Source organism: Oxyura jamaicensis, chromosome 12 (assembly GCF_011077185.1).
Source record: "Oxyura jamaicensis isolate SHBP4307 breed ruddy duck chromosome 12, BPBGC_Ojam_1.0, whole genome shotgun sequence".
NCBI lineage: Eukaryota > Metazoa > Chordata > Aves > Anseriformes > Anatidae > Oxyura > Oxyura jamaicensis.
The window spans coordinates 20,956,611-20,972,852 of record NC_048904.1 but is presented as its reverse complement, the minus strand read 5'-3'; the positions used below and the strand labels follow the sequence as shown (position 1 = coordinate 20,972,852).

General features: G+C 47.6%; 1 long non-coding RNA gene across 1 annotated transcript; it reads left to right on the top strand.

Moving 5' to 3' along the window:
* The first annotated feature begins 2,146 nt into the window (after positions 1–2,146).
* On the top strand, positions 2,147–12,779 carry LOC118173479. Its single transcript, XR_004754225.1, has 2 exons — positions 2,147–2,498; positions 12,505–12,779. It is a non-coding gene; the product is annotated as an uncharacterized LOC118173479 (long non-coding RNA).
* The last annotated feature ends 3,463 nt before the right edge of the window (positions 12,780–16,242 follow it).

The following is a 16,242-nucleotide window of genomic DNA, read 5'->3' as shown; positions in this document are numbered from 1 at the left end:
GCGTCCTGTAGAGCCATCCCACAAGTAGTGTGTTTATTGTTCCATCTTGAAAAAAAGAAAAAAAAAAAAAAAAAGGCAATACAAAGCTCACTGTCTGTGTCTGAGGTCACAGTCTTTTAGCTTATTGCACTCCAGGGAAACTTTTGTTGTTGTCAGGTGCAAGCAGACATTTATTAATTGAGCAATTTCTCCTGACCTTGATGGAAACCATCACTAACAGTCAAATAAATAGATTAGCATCATAATTTTTCAAGGGTAGGCTTAGAAATTAATTGCATTTATCTGATTTTGTCTGTTTTTCCATGGCAGTGCTTTGAAATTTTTTAATGTTTTCTTTCCTATTTGCACAGATGCATATATCATACTGAGGACAATGCTACACCTAATTTACTTCAGCAAATGAGACCAATTAAAAATAACTCAGTAAAAATGATACTGAATCTTCAATTACTTCGGGAAGATGAGGAGCGGGGCATTCCGTAATTGACTTGTTCATCTTCTCGTCCTCTAAAACTCCAGTGTGAATGTTAGCCAGGGCTGCTCCCTAGCAGGCTGCTGTTAGTACTGACTGCTATTTCCCCTCTATGGCCAGTATTGGTGACGTATTCCTGGTTTAGTTTTCTGGTCGTTGTGTGTGTATACCAGAGGATGTGAGAGGTGGACGATGGGAGTATTTATATATATATATTTTTTCATCAAAATTGTTCTTTTCTTCCAGCTCTGCTGTGTGTGGTGTGCTCTATTAGAGCTTGTGCTTTATTCCGATATCTCCTGCTGACGCCAGCATACGTAGGTCAAGGTGGGTTACTATGCTCTAGAACAAATAGTCAATATAATGAAGTATTGTACTGTCAGTACAGGTCTGGAAATCGTGGCTGCACTGTGCACTATGTCTGTTGGGCATTATTTGTAGGTAATACCATATTTCAGTAAGTAACAAAAATAACAAGCCACAAAAATGATCAAAGCTCCTGCCTTCTGCAGATACCTGCCGCTCAGAAATAAGATGCTGCCAAACTTGCTGCGGTAAATTCATTTCTACCAGAAAAATGAGCAGCTCTAGTATCACTAATTACAAGGATTTTACAGAGAATGCACATCTCTAATTAAGGCCGTATTACACATGCTATGCATTCACAGCTAAACTCATTTTGATGAATAGGGAACAGCTGTTCCTGATAATGCCAAGATATGGATCTTCCTCCTTTTAATGCTGAGAGGCAGCCTCAGTTGGGCTTTGGAAGGGTGTCAGTGCTAAGACAGAAGAGTTGTGTTAGTGCTTTCGAACTTTCTAGACATAAATGAGGCCAAGCCTTGCATTAGTGCAGTGATGGAGCATGAAGCTCTGCTGGGCTGGGTGCTGGTCCCAGCTCTGCAGCCTGGTGAGTGTGGGCTTTTGGGGGGGTTGATCACCTAGGCTCTGCTGTGTCTGGTGTGTTTTATCGGCCAAGGCGTGCTTTTGGCTGGGGGACAGCTCTCTTCTGTGAGCGTGTCTGCAGCCATGTGTCTCAGCTGTGGGGGAAGACCTTGAAGGCTGCATATTTGGAGATGATCTAGCAGATAGGGTTTGGTTTTGGGAGCCTCCTCTCCGTGAAGTGGTCAGTATGTGACGGACCGGTCAGTTAGCATTTCTGTTGCCTCATCGTGGCCCATGGCTGCTGTTAGTACGCTTGCCAAATGGGACTCTCATTGTAGCAGGCAGTGCAAGGTGATCACTTTGTTCTGTAAAACTGCCAGGTCTGTCTACATCGCATAAAATGCAGAGCAGCGAATTTCAGATTGGATTATAAAAAGCTTTTCAGGAAAAGTTTCTTCAGCTCAGAGAGGGGGATAGAAGCAGGTCTAGAGCTATGAATAAATGTTGTTTGGGGACTTTGATTCCTGAAGATTTATTTTCTTAATACCGTTGAGTAGCATTTAAACTACCTCCAGCTCCTAGGAGCTTAGAGAACAGCTATTTTTCTGTTTTATTTTAGCCTCTAGCCCTCCAGCCTCGGTCACAGACAAGAGAAGTGGGACTCGCACATCCTCTTCTCTTGCGTAGCACTGGAGGGGGAGCGCAGTGCCCGCGGAGCTGCAGCGTGGGTCCCTGCGAGGGCGGCATGCGGGGGTGATGCACGGCGATGTGACGTGCTGCTCGTGGCCGTGGGGTGGAGGGGAGTGCTGAGTTCGGGGGTCCCACGGTGGCTGTGCTATGTGTAAAGGGCTGAGCTGGGCGGAACCGTGGCTTTCTGCTTCTCTGCTCCGAGCAGTCGGGATCTGCTAAGGGACGAAGGTCGTGGAGGGAGGAAAACTGGTTAAGGATGGGAATTTCTGCACCGAACATCCAACAGAGATGAGCAAGAGGAGGAAGAGAAGAAAACCACTGGCTTTTTCAGCGGGGGGGACCTCATTTACTGGCAACCTTGTCTAAGGTCAGAGAAAACAAATGTGTTTTTGCTTTGAGAAGTCTCTGCAGCAGAAGCTGCCTTGGGACACTGCTTGCTTTTCTTAAAAAAGTAAACGTATACAGCAATATATATATATCTAGGAAGCAGTGAGGAAAACGTTGTATGTGTGACTTCACAAATAATGAGGCATGAGACTAAAATAGGTTGAAGTGAGATCTTATTTGGGTCTAACGTGGGGAATTCCAGGTTCTTGCCTTGGAGAGCAAAAAATTAAAAATGGCTCAGGCAGCGTGAGCTGATGAGTGATTCCCTCAGGAAACAGAATGCAAAATCATATTTATTGCTGCTGGTAGAAAAGCTGAGGCTTTCTCTGTATGAACACTTCATCTCCAGAGGTAAGAGGAGCCAGAGCACGCCTGCACCTCGGTAAGCGAGAGAAGGGATCTGTACCTGAGACGGGCGAGAGGGCAACAGAAGCCTGGCCATGGCTTGCTTTGGAGAAGCAGTGCCAGGGAGATTAATTCAATCATTTAGGGCTATTAAGTAGAAATTAGGCTTTCATGGATGCTGTTGCTTTGGTGCTCGGTGGAGTTTTGCCACTGGCGGATAAGCGGCACGCACCTTGCCAGGGGCTGAGATGACGGCCGCAGGCACCGCTGCAGTGTGCGGTCACCGTGCTGGGGCTGTGCCAGGGCTGTGTGTCCTGTCCTGTCCGCTGCTCTCCTAGAAGTCCATCCTCATCCACGTGCCCACACAGCCCCTGCCTGCCCAAGGCATCACCCCGCTTTTTGGGAGGCGGGCGGCAGAGACAAGCCCGGCAGGAGGGGGCTGCTGGCGGGAGGTGCTCGCACCCAGGGCTTTCCCCTTTTGTTGCCAGGACACTCACTGTAACTGTGGTTCTGTAAGCGGTGAAAACACTGCAGGGGACTAACGTGTCACCTGGGTTTGAATCAGATTCTCGTTACCTGGCGGATTTATGCATGTAATTTATGGGTGAGTGCGAGTGTCAGCTCGGATTTTGCCCTCTCTGTAGCGCTGTTATTGAAGCTGGGTGTCTCAGATAAGCTAAACAAAGCAATGAGAACTTTTCCTGGGATAATGTAATACCAGAAAATATTTATGAAGTGTTATAATTAAAAACAAAGCATTTATATGACAAAGTTTTATTCTGCTTTACAGTTTTAATTAAATTATATTCAGTGGGCCACGCATCATCTCCGGGATAGAATTGGTTGCTAACGGAATATTTTCGGCTCTTTGGGGAATAGAGCTATTTCATAACTGAAACATTAGGAAACCTCTGTGCAGATTTATTGGTTACGAAGTGCTTATTAGCAGCAGTCAGGTCTGGTAAAGCTGATGCCTTGTTTGTCCTGTTGGTGTGCTCCGATAGAGGTGCTTTATCCTGGCATCTTCCACGCTCCCGAAACAAGACTAACACCCACCTCAGAAAGGGGAGCTGGGAGAAGGGGTGGGGAAGAGGGAAGCAGAGGCAGGACAAGCATTTTCTGTTGCAAACAGTAGATCCTAATGTGTGTTGGCCAAAAAAAGAAAGGAGCATAACTGAATTTTTCAACATACAACAGCACAGAAAATCATCTGCCATTAGGGATACCACAGCCTACGAGTCTTTAATGTTCAGCAGGAAAGAAAAAAACTGGATGTGGAGCTAGCATAGCATATGAGGGCTGCTGAGTTTGCCTGGCAATAATCCATGTTCAGTGTAATCTGTGTTTGCTGGGAGCCAGTGCGTTTTGACAACTTGACAGGCACAAAAAAACCCTCGATTTCTTGAACTTTAGGTAGGTGTTTTCCCTCACCTGTATTTTTCCTTCTAGAACCTAGGAGGAAAAATAATTGGATAGATGGGGGGAAAGAAAGAAGTCTTCAAATGTGATATTATTGTAGCGTACTCTGGCAGTACAGGCACTGTGTTCAGTTTTTAAATCCTGAAGCGCATGAATAAAGCATAACACTGCAAAGCTCACATGTGCTGGAAATAGATAGTCTCCTGGCAAAGAGCAAGTGGGGCGGTATCTATACAGGCTGCCCAAAGCTTTATCTTCTGCAGTGTTAGACTATAACCTTCAATTGCCTCTACAAATTTCTGGTAGCTTTTGGTCAATACCATGTTTTCCTCCTGGTATTTATTCTTTCTAAAGATTTGGCTAGATGCTGGAGATGATAAAGCCATCCTATCTCCTTGCTGGTTTGCAGGGAGCTTCTTGTCCCTGGTGCTTGTCGCAAAGCCTCGGGGCTCCAGCCGGGGGCTGCGGAGGGGCTGGTGGCTGGGGGTCCCTGCAGGGTGGCACTCCCTGGGCTCCTGCTCCCTGCTGGGCTTTGGTCCCTGTGGCCTGGCCGTCAGCTTCTACAACAGTGTCCTTAGCATTCGGGCACTTGTGCAGAGTGGGCTACATTCAGATCGGCACAGCCTGAGTCCTTTTCTCCTGCCACTTCTCTAGTTGCTGCACATAAGGTCAGGGATGGCAAAAAAATGACTTGGCTAATAAGTTGCAATAAGGAAACGCTGTTGTATTGATCTAAGCACTCGGAGTAGACTAAACAACCAATATGTTCATTACATTTCTTCCAGGCCGCTTCCAAATCACACTTATTAAAGCTGCATCTCCAGCACTGGTCCCACTATTAAGTTGTGCTTGTGGATATCAGTAGCAAAGGGCCTAAGGCTTGTGTTTATGCAGGCAGGAAAAGGAGTTCCAGTTAAGTGGCAAATGGGATGAGGAATACATGTTATGGTGCACTTAAGATGCATTCCATTTTAATGTATGTAGGCTGTTCAAAGGGAGGATTAGGTTCCTACTTCGCCCCTCCATCTTCACTCTCCCTCACCCCTTTTTTTCCCCTTTTTCCCCCCCTTGCTCCCCAGGGCACCGTGGCGATGCTGGCCTCCTGCTTCTGCAGCCAGAAACCCCTCGTGGCTGCGGAGCGGGGGAAGCCCCCCAGGGCCCTGGGGCAGCACAGGACGAGGCCAGGGACAGAGCTTGGGGTGGTGACCTGATCCACATGCATCTTGGGGACGTTATGCACAACAAGGCATTGCAAGGAGGTGTGCGCATGAACAGTAGGTTAAGGCCACTGCTGGAACCGGGTGACTTTAAACAGTTTAAAATCAGAGTTAATCCTGCAAATGCCCACATGAAATAAAGCTGATGCTTGGTGCCCATGGACAAGAAGACTTCTAATCCCTTTCAGGTGCTGAGCCATGGTGGTGTCTGGGGTCTTGTGGGGGCTGACCAGGTCTAGGGAGATGCAAAATATCCATGAAATGTCAGTATCCATTCTGGTCTTAAACAGAGACGGATCTGCTCAAGTCCCTGGTTCCCCGTTCTCACAGCAGCGTCGCCTCAGCTGCTTGGTCCATCCCTGCCATGCGCTGGGGGTCCTCATTCTTCCCTGCTCCCCTGCTGCCACCCTTCAAAGCACAACCCAGTCCTGTGGCAGGTTTAGCTCAAGGCTGAGGATTATGTGGGAAAATCATAGGCAATGTGTTTTAAGTGCTGCTTAAATGCTGAGCAGCATCTAGCAGTGACCGGGAGGGGTCAGATGCAGCAGGAACCCGAAGGAACTGAAGGTTGTCTTTAAAACGCTTCCCAGCCTTTTATTCCTGCGAGCAGGAACTCAGGATTTGACCCTCAGTTCTGGAGGCACTTCTGATATGTTTTACTACAAAGGTACTCAACTTCAGATATGGTAGCAAGCATTTGGATATAGCTGTGAAAGTCAAGCTTAATTACAGCCAATTTTCACTGTTTATGAAGTTCCTGGGAATCTCCTGATACTCTAAAGCCATCTGCAATCAAGGGAATCAGATTTATAGGTAGAACTATAACTGCTGTTGTTTTTTCAGTCTTCAGAAGAACTAATCTTCCTTTCTGTCCTCAAGCAATTTTCTTGAAATGGTGGCGGAAACCCACCCAACATACCAATGAAGCTGTAATGGCAGAGGTAGGCTTAGGGATATATCTTCCTGTGCAGCCGGGCCTGGTGCCTCAGCCGTGGGCATCACCTCTCATGGCCTTGGCTGACATACAGCCCTCCCTGGAAATAGACTGAAAAGTGGCACTCGGAGGAGATCGATACTGGAGCAAGACTCTCTGGGAACACGTCTTGAAAGCTTTACCGTAGCGATGTCTGACTCCCCAGAGGTTTGGTAATTCAGGGTTCAGCAACGACAGAAGTACAAATGCCAAGGGAGGATGGGGTTGGGGCATTCTCCGGTTCACTTAGCTTTCCATGTATGCCTACATTTACTTTTCTTTTAATAATGCTTTAAAACTTTGTGCTGAAAATGTACTACTTGGTGTTACTGCCAGGTTTCTGGTATTTCTTATTTTGGATACAATAAACACCAGAACAGAGAAATAAGGGGGAAGGGGGAGCACCAGTGTTTATAGCATTACATGCTTGCTTCGGTCTGGTAAGAAAACTGCATTTTCTCTAACACTGAAGGAATATTCTGTTTCTTTTATTTTAACCCTTTCCTAGTAAAGATCTGAGCATCAGGCAGATTAAGCTGTTACTGCCTTGAACTCTAAAGCCAGTACATTTTCCCCTGTGCCATGCCCGACCAGCGCTGCTTCAAAGCACTGTGTTACAGTCACGGGGATGTGTTTTCAGCTCATGATGTCTGCGCTGCCGTGCCACCTGGGCAGTGCCCAGGGGATCCTAACCATTCATTGTAAAACCCGCTGATGGGCACTGCTCTCGCTGAACTCCAGGGGGGTTGTGTAGCCATCTGGCACCTCTTCAGAGGGCAGGAGGAAGTACTACTTTTACCTCTTTATTTTCTCCTAAAGAAAAATGACTGGCAGTCGCATTTCACACGGTCTCTGTTCTGCTGAGTGGAACAAGGCAGAAACATGACAGAAGGAGCTCCGACCGGAGCCCTACACCTGTGCGGACTTCAGGGGTCACTCTGCTTGTGCTTTGCTGCCTACACCGAGATTTACGGGTTCAGCTGCCCAGCAGGGTGAGGGGTGTTTTGTTGTTAACTTTCAGGCACAGCCCCTACATCTTTCTGAAAAAGGAAAGCATGAGATGAAACATCAATACAATCTAGGGAATGTCAATACCTGTCTGTGAGGAGGGCTCTAAATGCTTTGGAGCTGTCTTTGGACATTACAGTTATCCATTGCCAAGCTTTCCAGTGACCTTCATCGTTCCCAACCTTCATTAAATATTAAAGGTTAAAAGAAAGCAAGAATCGGCTTGAACTTGATCCTGTTGCATCCCCGCTCACACTGAAGTACGAGGAGCCTCTCCCCTCCTGCTGCAGTGTGTGCTTCGGGCGGCACAGAGCGCCCAGCAGGGGTGTGCGATGCCGGGCGCTGCTACCTGCGGATGCGATACAGGCTGTGCAGTGCCTGGCTCTGGTCGGGGCTGTGCAGAGACCAGCGCTGGGGCAGCTGATGGCCTGCCGTGGACATCAGGGAGCTGCAATCAGCGGGCCTCTTCTCCCCGGAGCCTTTCTCAAGTGCAGCGGAGAAACCGGGCCATTATTAAATAATGCTCCGTGGCTGATTGTAATGACAGAAACGATACTTGTGGTCTCTAGGTGGATCTGATCATCAGTCATCTCCAGTTATTAAGCTGCTAAGAGATATGAGAATAAGAGTGCCTTTAGTTCTTTCCATTTATAAGCCCAATTACTAAACCGTTTCAGCCCAAGCACAATGCTTGTCAAGTTTAAGTGAGAATAAATATTGCAGAAAAGTAAAAGATGGCCAGTGACAAAAATACCAGCCCCCTAGCAGGGCTGAAATTCTGCGTGTGCTTGGCGAGGGCAGGGCAGGTGTCAGCAGGTACCCGTGGGCGACCCGCACCCAGCGCTGCTGCTCAGCACCCCGGGGACTCCCCCCGCAGCCCGGGGGGCGCGTGGCTCCCCATCCCCTCTGTGTGCTCACCTCCTCTGGGGATTTCTCTGACAGGTATTTCGGTATCTCTTTGTCCCTGTCTTCAGAACAGGTGGCTGTAAAACAGTCCACGTCCAGCATACCCAAGACATTCCCTAAGGTGTCAAGACAAACACTGCACTGCAGCTGTCAGGTGTTTTTCTCTCTTTCCCTCTTTTTTTTTTTTTTTTTTAATATATATTTTTCACCATGGTTTGCCATCTATTTAATTTTTGGAAAAAAAAAAAAAGGCTTTCAACAGTACTACTTTGTCTGGGTGAGGAAGACAGAAAAAGAAAGAATCAAGAATGAAATGAGGAACGTTCTAGTTGATCTGGACTTCTGATTAAGTAATCAAAGAGGTTGTGGCAGTAGCAGGGAAGGCACAAACCTGATCTGTATGGAAAAATGGGATTTAGCAGCTACTACAGGTAATGTGGGGTTATACATTAAGCCAGCCATCACGCTAATGAAAAGGAAGTGCACTTTCATGTCCTCTGGTACAGCCATGCTCAGCATAGCAAATGTGGTCTTTAACTGCAGTCTTTAATCATTTCAGCTCTGATGTGCTCCTCCAAAGGATGATTTAAATCAGCTAAAATATAGATATGCACCTGCAGGTCCAAACCCAGTGGGTGTGGGGCTGCTGACCCCCTCGCTCCTAGCTGGACAGGTCCGTGGGAGAGCTGTGCCACGATGGCACGTGTCCTTCCAGCCCCCAGAACCAAACCCAGCGACTCTAATCAGGAAAGCACAGAACTGCAGAGGGAAAATCCAGCCCTCGGCCTGCAGATCCGCTGCTGATGTTGCTGTAGGGAGCATTTGCTGAGCCAGTTTCAAGTAGGTCCCTCTGTCTTCAGGTGATGCCTTCGGCCACCATTGGGCTGTATTTGCCAGCAGATTAATTGCATCTGCAGGGTGAAATGCTGCCTTTGGTGCAGGAGCTGGGTCTGGTTGCCGTATGTGTTAATGTGGGAAGGTAAAGCAGTCCTCTGCCACGGGACCTGAAACAGTTAAATATACGCGGTGCTTGGTTTTCATCCCCCTTATGTTTCTCTGTCTTACCCAACTGCAACTGTCACCCCGCTAATTAATGGAGGGTAACTGCTACCTCGAATTAGGATCAGCTTCTGATTGCATAACGCCCCAATCAGCATAATTACTTGGTGGAGCAAAGATTAATGGGAGTGGAAGTAGAGATTTGCTGTGAAAGTGATGTTTGGGGTGCCCTGGCTCGCCGGCTGTCCCTGGGCAGGGGTATGGTGTGCCCCGGGTTCCCGCAGCGTTCGGTGAGCTTGGCAGGAGCAGGAATGTGTGTGGGTGCAGTGGCACTGGGGGGGGACACCCAGGGCTTGTCTCGTGCTCAGCACACACCTTCAGCATCCAGCCCCCTCTGTGAGCCTGCTGTCTGAGTAAAGCGAGGCACTGCGGTGCTTGCATCTGTTCTCGGGGTAGATCTGAAGGCAGTGTGTGCCTTTGCTGTCATGGCATTAGAACGGCGACTACTGTAGTCCGTTTTCTAAGCTCCTCAAGTGTTTGCCTAGAATGAGTACGGGTAGAGGTGTCCGTGGTTCGCTGTACTGCTGCCACCTCGCACAAAGCGTGCTTGCTTGCCCTGCTGGCTGCCTTGTGGTTGATGAAGCCAGCGGACGGGGCGCTGCCGTGGGGCTGCTGCGCCTGCGGTGAGCAGCAGCAGTGGGTCTTGCTCGCTGGGATGTGTTTGTAGAGCTGTGGAGATCTGGGGCTCTCCCAGGGATGGGAGGTGCAGCCAAATAAAAGTGAAGACAAGTTTGCAGAAATGGCTCTGAATTAGAGCTCACAGACAAAGAACGGAAATTACTTGCTCCCTGTATGCCACACAGGTTTCTCTACTTCCCTTTCTTCTCTGAAGTTCATAGTGAAAGAAACTTATTTTTTTTTTTCTCTCCCTAACTTATACAAGAAACACTCAAAAAGTAAAATAGCAAATGGAGTAGAACAGGAAAATGAGACTAGATTATTTGTAGCCTCATAAGAAGCCTAGCAAAGCAAAGTAATAGGTAGGGAAACATCATGAGTGGGAGAGATGAAGGCACAGTAAATATCCACAACTTCTCAGTGGTTCGGCAGCTATTTCCATTAGTTTCTGTGTTATTAGTCCCAGCCCTTCTGTATTTTCTTGCTTGCTCTCTCCCCCTCTCTCCCCAGTGTAGTATGAACAAAAGCAATTGTTATTGCCTTTTTCTCAGGGAGTCAAACTCTCTGCAAAGAGTAAACAATTTTTCCATCAGTGGTGCTCACTGTTTGATGTCCAATACCAGTAAATAGTGATTCTGGTAATCTGACATATTGTTTCCTGGGGTTGTGCTTTCATATTCTGCTGGTTTCTAATATTATGCTCAGGAGTAACACTGTGTCCTTGCTGCCTGCTACAACCGGTTTTGCTTATTGCAATAATGCTTGACACATCTTAGGTGTACGCGGGTCTCAGTCTGCTTAGTGGCAGACTAACTATGTCCCGTGGAAGTAATAGACCCGGAGCAGACACGTGTTGAGAGCAGCTGGGTTACGGCTCGCGTGGCTCTGGCGGGGCGGTTGGCGTCCTACAGACAAGTTGCTAAACAAGGCTGCTGAGATTTAAACAGCTTGCAATCCAAATCCAACACTGCTCCAGCTTTTCGTGGCTTTGTAAATAGTGCTGAATATAAAACATAGAGACGGGAAGGAAAGATGGGAAGGTGCCCGTGTGCTGCAGTAGCGATGTCAGGACAACACCGGCACCTCTGCGGTCTCATTTCCCCAGCTGTTTGCTCGCTGTGTCCTTCCCGTGTCTGAGGTGCTCTCTGGAGCCTTTGGGTATGGACAGGCACAGTGTGGGTCAAGACTAAAGTATTTCCTTTGTGCTGTGAACTGTTAAATGCCCTTTTTCTATTAGTTTTGATTAGCGTACTTCAGACTGTTGATGGCCGTGATGCTTGGTATCAGAACCAGCCTCGTTCAGGCTGTAAGTGCTAACACTGGGTGCCGTGGGTAATGTTATAACTCAGTGACATTCGTTCTGCTCCCTTTTGTTCAATGCTGAGCGGGAGCTGCTGCTGGAGGTGCCCTCCTCTGGGGCGGTGTGAACACAAGGTCTCACCTGCATCGTGTAATTAAAAACCGCACAGCCCTTCTCACACCGTGTTAGAGATGTTAATTGGGGTGTTCTGGCCGAGGTCCAGCTGGCTGCTGGAGGTGCTGGCTGCCGGAGCTTCCCCTGGTGCCTGGCTCTGCCTCTCCTCTGCACAGTGCCACGAAGCTTGGAGGTGCTGGCTTCGGCACATAGCGGAGCTGCTCGTGTCCCCCTCTGCGACAGCGGCCTCGCAGAGCTGGGTAAGCACACAGCACTTCCCACACTGCGGGCTTTCCTGGGAAAGCATTGCTGTTTTTTCCTCTACTGCCTACCTCGCTCTGGTGTTAGTACCAGCTGCGCGGGATCCTGAGGTCAAGGGACCTGGTGATGTGCGAGGCATCGTCCTGAAATGGGTAAGTCTGCAGGTACAGCACGGCGAGTGGGGTCCTGTGCTGGAAACCTCGCGGGTCAGCCTCCTGAAAGGAGTGAATGGCACAACTCAGTCCTTCCACTTGCTACGTGGAGATCTTTAACGGCCACCTCTTTCTTTCTGAACATTTGGACTGCACCCAAGCCAGCTTTCTAAACTTGTCTCTAAAAGCTCAAGGAACAAACATTTATTTGTGTCAGAAATGTTGAAGTTAAATAAATATGACACATCTCTACAAGGTGGAGCATTAAGGAAAACACCAGGTATTGCTGTGTTTGCCATCTGTCTACCCTTGCCCCTTCCGTGGTGAGCCTCGTGCACTGCACCTGTAGCACCTTGATCCAGTGGTCAAATCTGCTTGCAATATATAAAATAAAAGCAAAATATAATTGCAAAGCCTTTGCTTTTATTGGTATTTTTCTTGTGTATCGCTTTATGCCTGCATTTTTTATGTTCAGTTGAAGGTTAATTACAGCTACCATCTACATGACAAAAGCTCTGAAGCCTGTACAAATTTTCTAGGCCTGATTATTATATTTTAAATACATATTTTGGTGTTGTAGTGTTTCCCTCCATACAAATATCTTCTAATTTTCCTCCAAGTGTTCAAACAGATTGGAAGCGACAGCCAAATTTTACAAGGAACCGGTATTACATCACCTTTTTCTGACTTTATTTTAGGCTGTGCACAAACAAACTTTGCAGCCATGTGATGCCTTTTGCTTTCGATCATGTTTCCCAGATGAAGGAGGTCTCGGCCGTGAAGAGGGCCATTTGTCCGGCACCGCTGTATTGATCCCTGCCCCGCAGTTACACATGAGGAATTTCCTTGCTTTTGAGAATCGACTGAACTGAACTGGGCCACATTTGTGAAGCCCCTTCTGCTGGAGAGCAAGTGCCTGGAGTGCTTTTTGTCTTCACTTGTCGATTCATAAGCAAAGGTCATCATTATTTAAGGTCTCTTGATGCTTATGAAGCTCCTGGGAGAGCCTGCTGGATGTCAGCCGGGAGCAGGCAGAAATCTGGGCTGTTCCGTGCTCGTGGGATGGGGAGTGCACGAACCCCCCAAGAGGGAGCACCCTGCTGGCCGGGAGGCCATGGGGTGTGCTGGCTGGCCTTTGGCTAGGACATTAGCCTCAATGAGTCCCAAACGTGAGCAAAAAGTCGTGGTTTAGCTCAAACATTTAGACCATGTCAACTTGCTCTTCTTTTCCGAAACTTTTTAATTGTTGTGGAGCTGTATCTGTTGGCTCACCTGGTGACTTCTGGTGGAACAAGTGTTATTTCTGGGGTTTTCTCATCTTCATTTGAAAGTGAGAGGTGAAAACATGAGATTTCAATTTCACAGTATCCTTTGCTTTTGAGGTCATCCAGTTAGCGTGCCAGCGTTGCTCTGTGCCCAGTGGCACCCAGCAGAGGTCGGCTGCCTGGCTCAAAGTGTCCCGTGTCCTGCGTCCCGTCTGGTAATGCCAGCGGAAACTTTCAGCCGGCAAGTAGCTGAATTTTGGCAGAACCTGGAGCTGGCGAGCAGCTCTGTGCCGGCTGTCCCAGACTGTGCCTGCCCATCGGCTCCTCCCTTGCAAAGATGCCGAGCGGTAAGTAGCTTCAATTTTTATTTCATTTCTGAAGCGCGGTTTCCAGATTTTATTGGGAAATAACAAATTTGCCCCTTCCTTTCATTACCAGATCAGCAGTCTGAGTAACTCAGCTGGGTCTCTTTTGCAGTAATGAAACCTCCCATTTTTCTCATGTTTTTTCTTCCTATTTCAATATTGTTGTCTTTGTTTTTTGAGGCAGTAACTTTTATGGAACAACAAACAGAACCACAGTGACACATTAAAATGGAAGCAGGTGAACGCTGATCTGTGAAGCAGAAGCAGAAACAAGCTGTTTTTATCTTTTAGCATACAAACAAACGTTTCAGGCAATTGGTCACTAACCTGAGTTTTAGTCTTACTTTAAGCTTTGTGAGAACACGTAGAATTCATTCATCTGATCAGAATGGTTATAATGGCTATCTCTATGCTTTGTTAGAACTGGCACAATAAAACTAGCAGGATCCAGACAGAAAAGCAAGAGATTTTCTCCTTTGAAGGCATGTACGTGGTAGTGAAAGCTCAGTATTTCAGACCAGTAAATAATGGCAAAGAACTGAACGATAGCAGAAAAAAGGAGTATTGTCATCTCTCTTGTGAAGCCAAACAAATAACCTGTGTGTCACCCCATTCAGCTCCCAAACAAGCAATATCCCTTCATCTATAATCAGCCTTTAAAAGTCGTTCCCAGCTAATTTCATGCCATGACCCTGTTGTGAACTACTTCTGAGTGAGGCCCGGGAATGGCTAGCAGCTCTGCCCTTCCTGCCCATGACATCTACGTGGAAGGCTTGCCCAGAGCCAAGTGTGGAGCCACCCCTGGGGACATGCACGTCTCCAGCTGTGCCTCAGGTGGAGGGAGCAGCACATGGAAAAGTCTACGGGCAGCACCGGCACAATTTGTCTGAACAGGAGCGTGCGGAGCCTGCACAGGCAAGCCTGAATCCGTTCAGAAGTTGGAGCGTACACCAGAGGTGTTAGATGGGTTTATCCCAAAGCTGTAAAGATCCTCTCCTTAATTACAGAGCAGTCAAGGCAGGAGCAATGAAGATGTGCTTCTGCCCTTGGAAGGTGTTTCGCGGGAGGACAGCTCCTGCGGAAGAGCTCTTTTCACGTGGCAGGCACCAGACGTGGCAGGCTGAGCCAGATGGCTTAGCAGCACGGGAGATTCATCTTTGGGATGAAATACCAAGCTATGGATTTCTGTTTTCTAAGCAGGGCTGTATGTGCCTCTGGAAGACATGCGTGTGACCCAGCTTCAGGTTAGCGGGTTAAACAGAGACGAGTGGCATCCTGCAGCTGGTGCTGCACAAACAGCCAGGAAGTTGTATCGACCACGCGATGATCTACCCTCAGAAGTCTGGCACGTACTACTTTTTCAGGGTAAATAGACTGGTCTCTCTCCATTTTTGGCTCCAGCCTGGGTAGCCTGCCTTCGAGAGACTCAGCACTCCCTCACTGAGGGGAAAAAGCCTAAAACCACTACCTGGTGAAGATTGCCATAACAGTAGTGTTACAACTGTTTTGACAGTGATTGCAGGGAGATGGTGATATTTGAGAACATGAGTCAAATTTCCCAAATTCTGTGAATATCTTTCCATGAAATTTTATCTGGCTTGATAATGGGTGATTATTTTCTTAGCAGGTATCTTTGCTTCAGGAAGAAATTGGTTTTGTAAAATGCATCTACTGAATATATCTCATTCCCAAAGCATAGCAGTAAGAGTGCTTTGAAGCAAAGGTAGAAAATAACTCCGTGAGCAGAACTGGACGTGCACGTGGAGAGGTCTGAGGAAACAAAAAGCCAGCTCAGATGTACTGCTGGATGAATCCATTTCCATCTTGTGTAATTATTTTGGTGTAATTGTATTAAACGGATTTGGAAAAATATACTGCTGGCCCTGTAGAAAGTGGCTGCTAGGAGGTGGATTTGTGGTTTGCTCCCCTCTGGTCCTGGCCCAGCCACAAGCAGCAGCTGGGGCATGGCATGGGGCTCCCGCTGGGCTCCCCCAGTGACCCTGTGCAGTTACCTTGGGTTCTCGTGCAGCCCACCAAACCATGCCTGGTCGTTTTCTTTTGTCATCAGCTCGGAGGAAAGCATTTAGCATTTTAATATCTCATTAAATTCTTAAACTCTAACAAAATTAATGCCAGCGAACACTGCAAGTAATGAAACTGCCAGAAGAGACGTGGAGTTATTTAAAAAAGCAGCAGCAATAGATTAGATTTAGCTGTCCTTCCATAAAATAAAAAGCAATGAATCACAGCAACAGAAGGCAGCAAGGGAGCGGGCACAAGGCCCCGTGTCCTGCCCCACGTCCCCGTGCTGCTGGTGGCTGCCTCGTGCTGCTGGCTCTTGCCATGGGCACTGGGAGGTGTCTGGTCCCTGTGGACAGGTCGCTTTATTTCAACAGCAAAAGAAAATAAAATATTAACAGCATGGAAACCACTTAAGTACTTCAGGTAATTACTAAATATTCCAGTGCTTTCAAATAAGTTAAATGAAATGCGTGCTTAATGTGTACCAAAAGAAAAGCAAGTGCCAGGCGTTGCGCAAGTTATGAATAAAACATTTTTGTTACAGTACCAGGTAATTTAGTTAGCATAGGTAGCAAGTGCTCGGGACCGAACAAACATTTTGGTCCTTCACAGATGTGCTCAGCACATCAGCACCCAGCAGCGTTGGATTGGCGCTGCAGAGCCCTGGGGGCTGCGGTGTGAGAAATGGACGGGAGCAGGAGACGAGCCCGTGGTTTTCCAACAACCTCTTTCAAAGCGGTTCAAGTATTTTAATATTATTATAAATATTTAAATGTGCTAAATG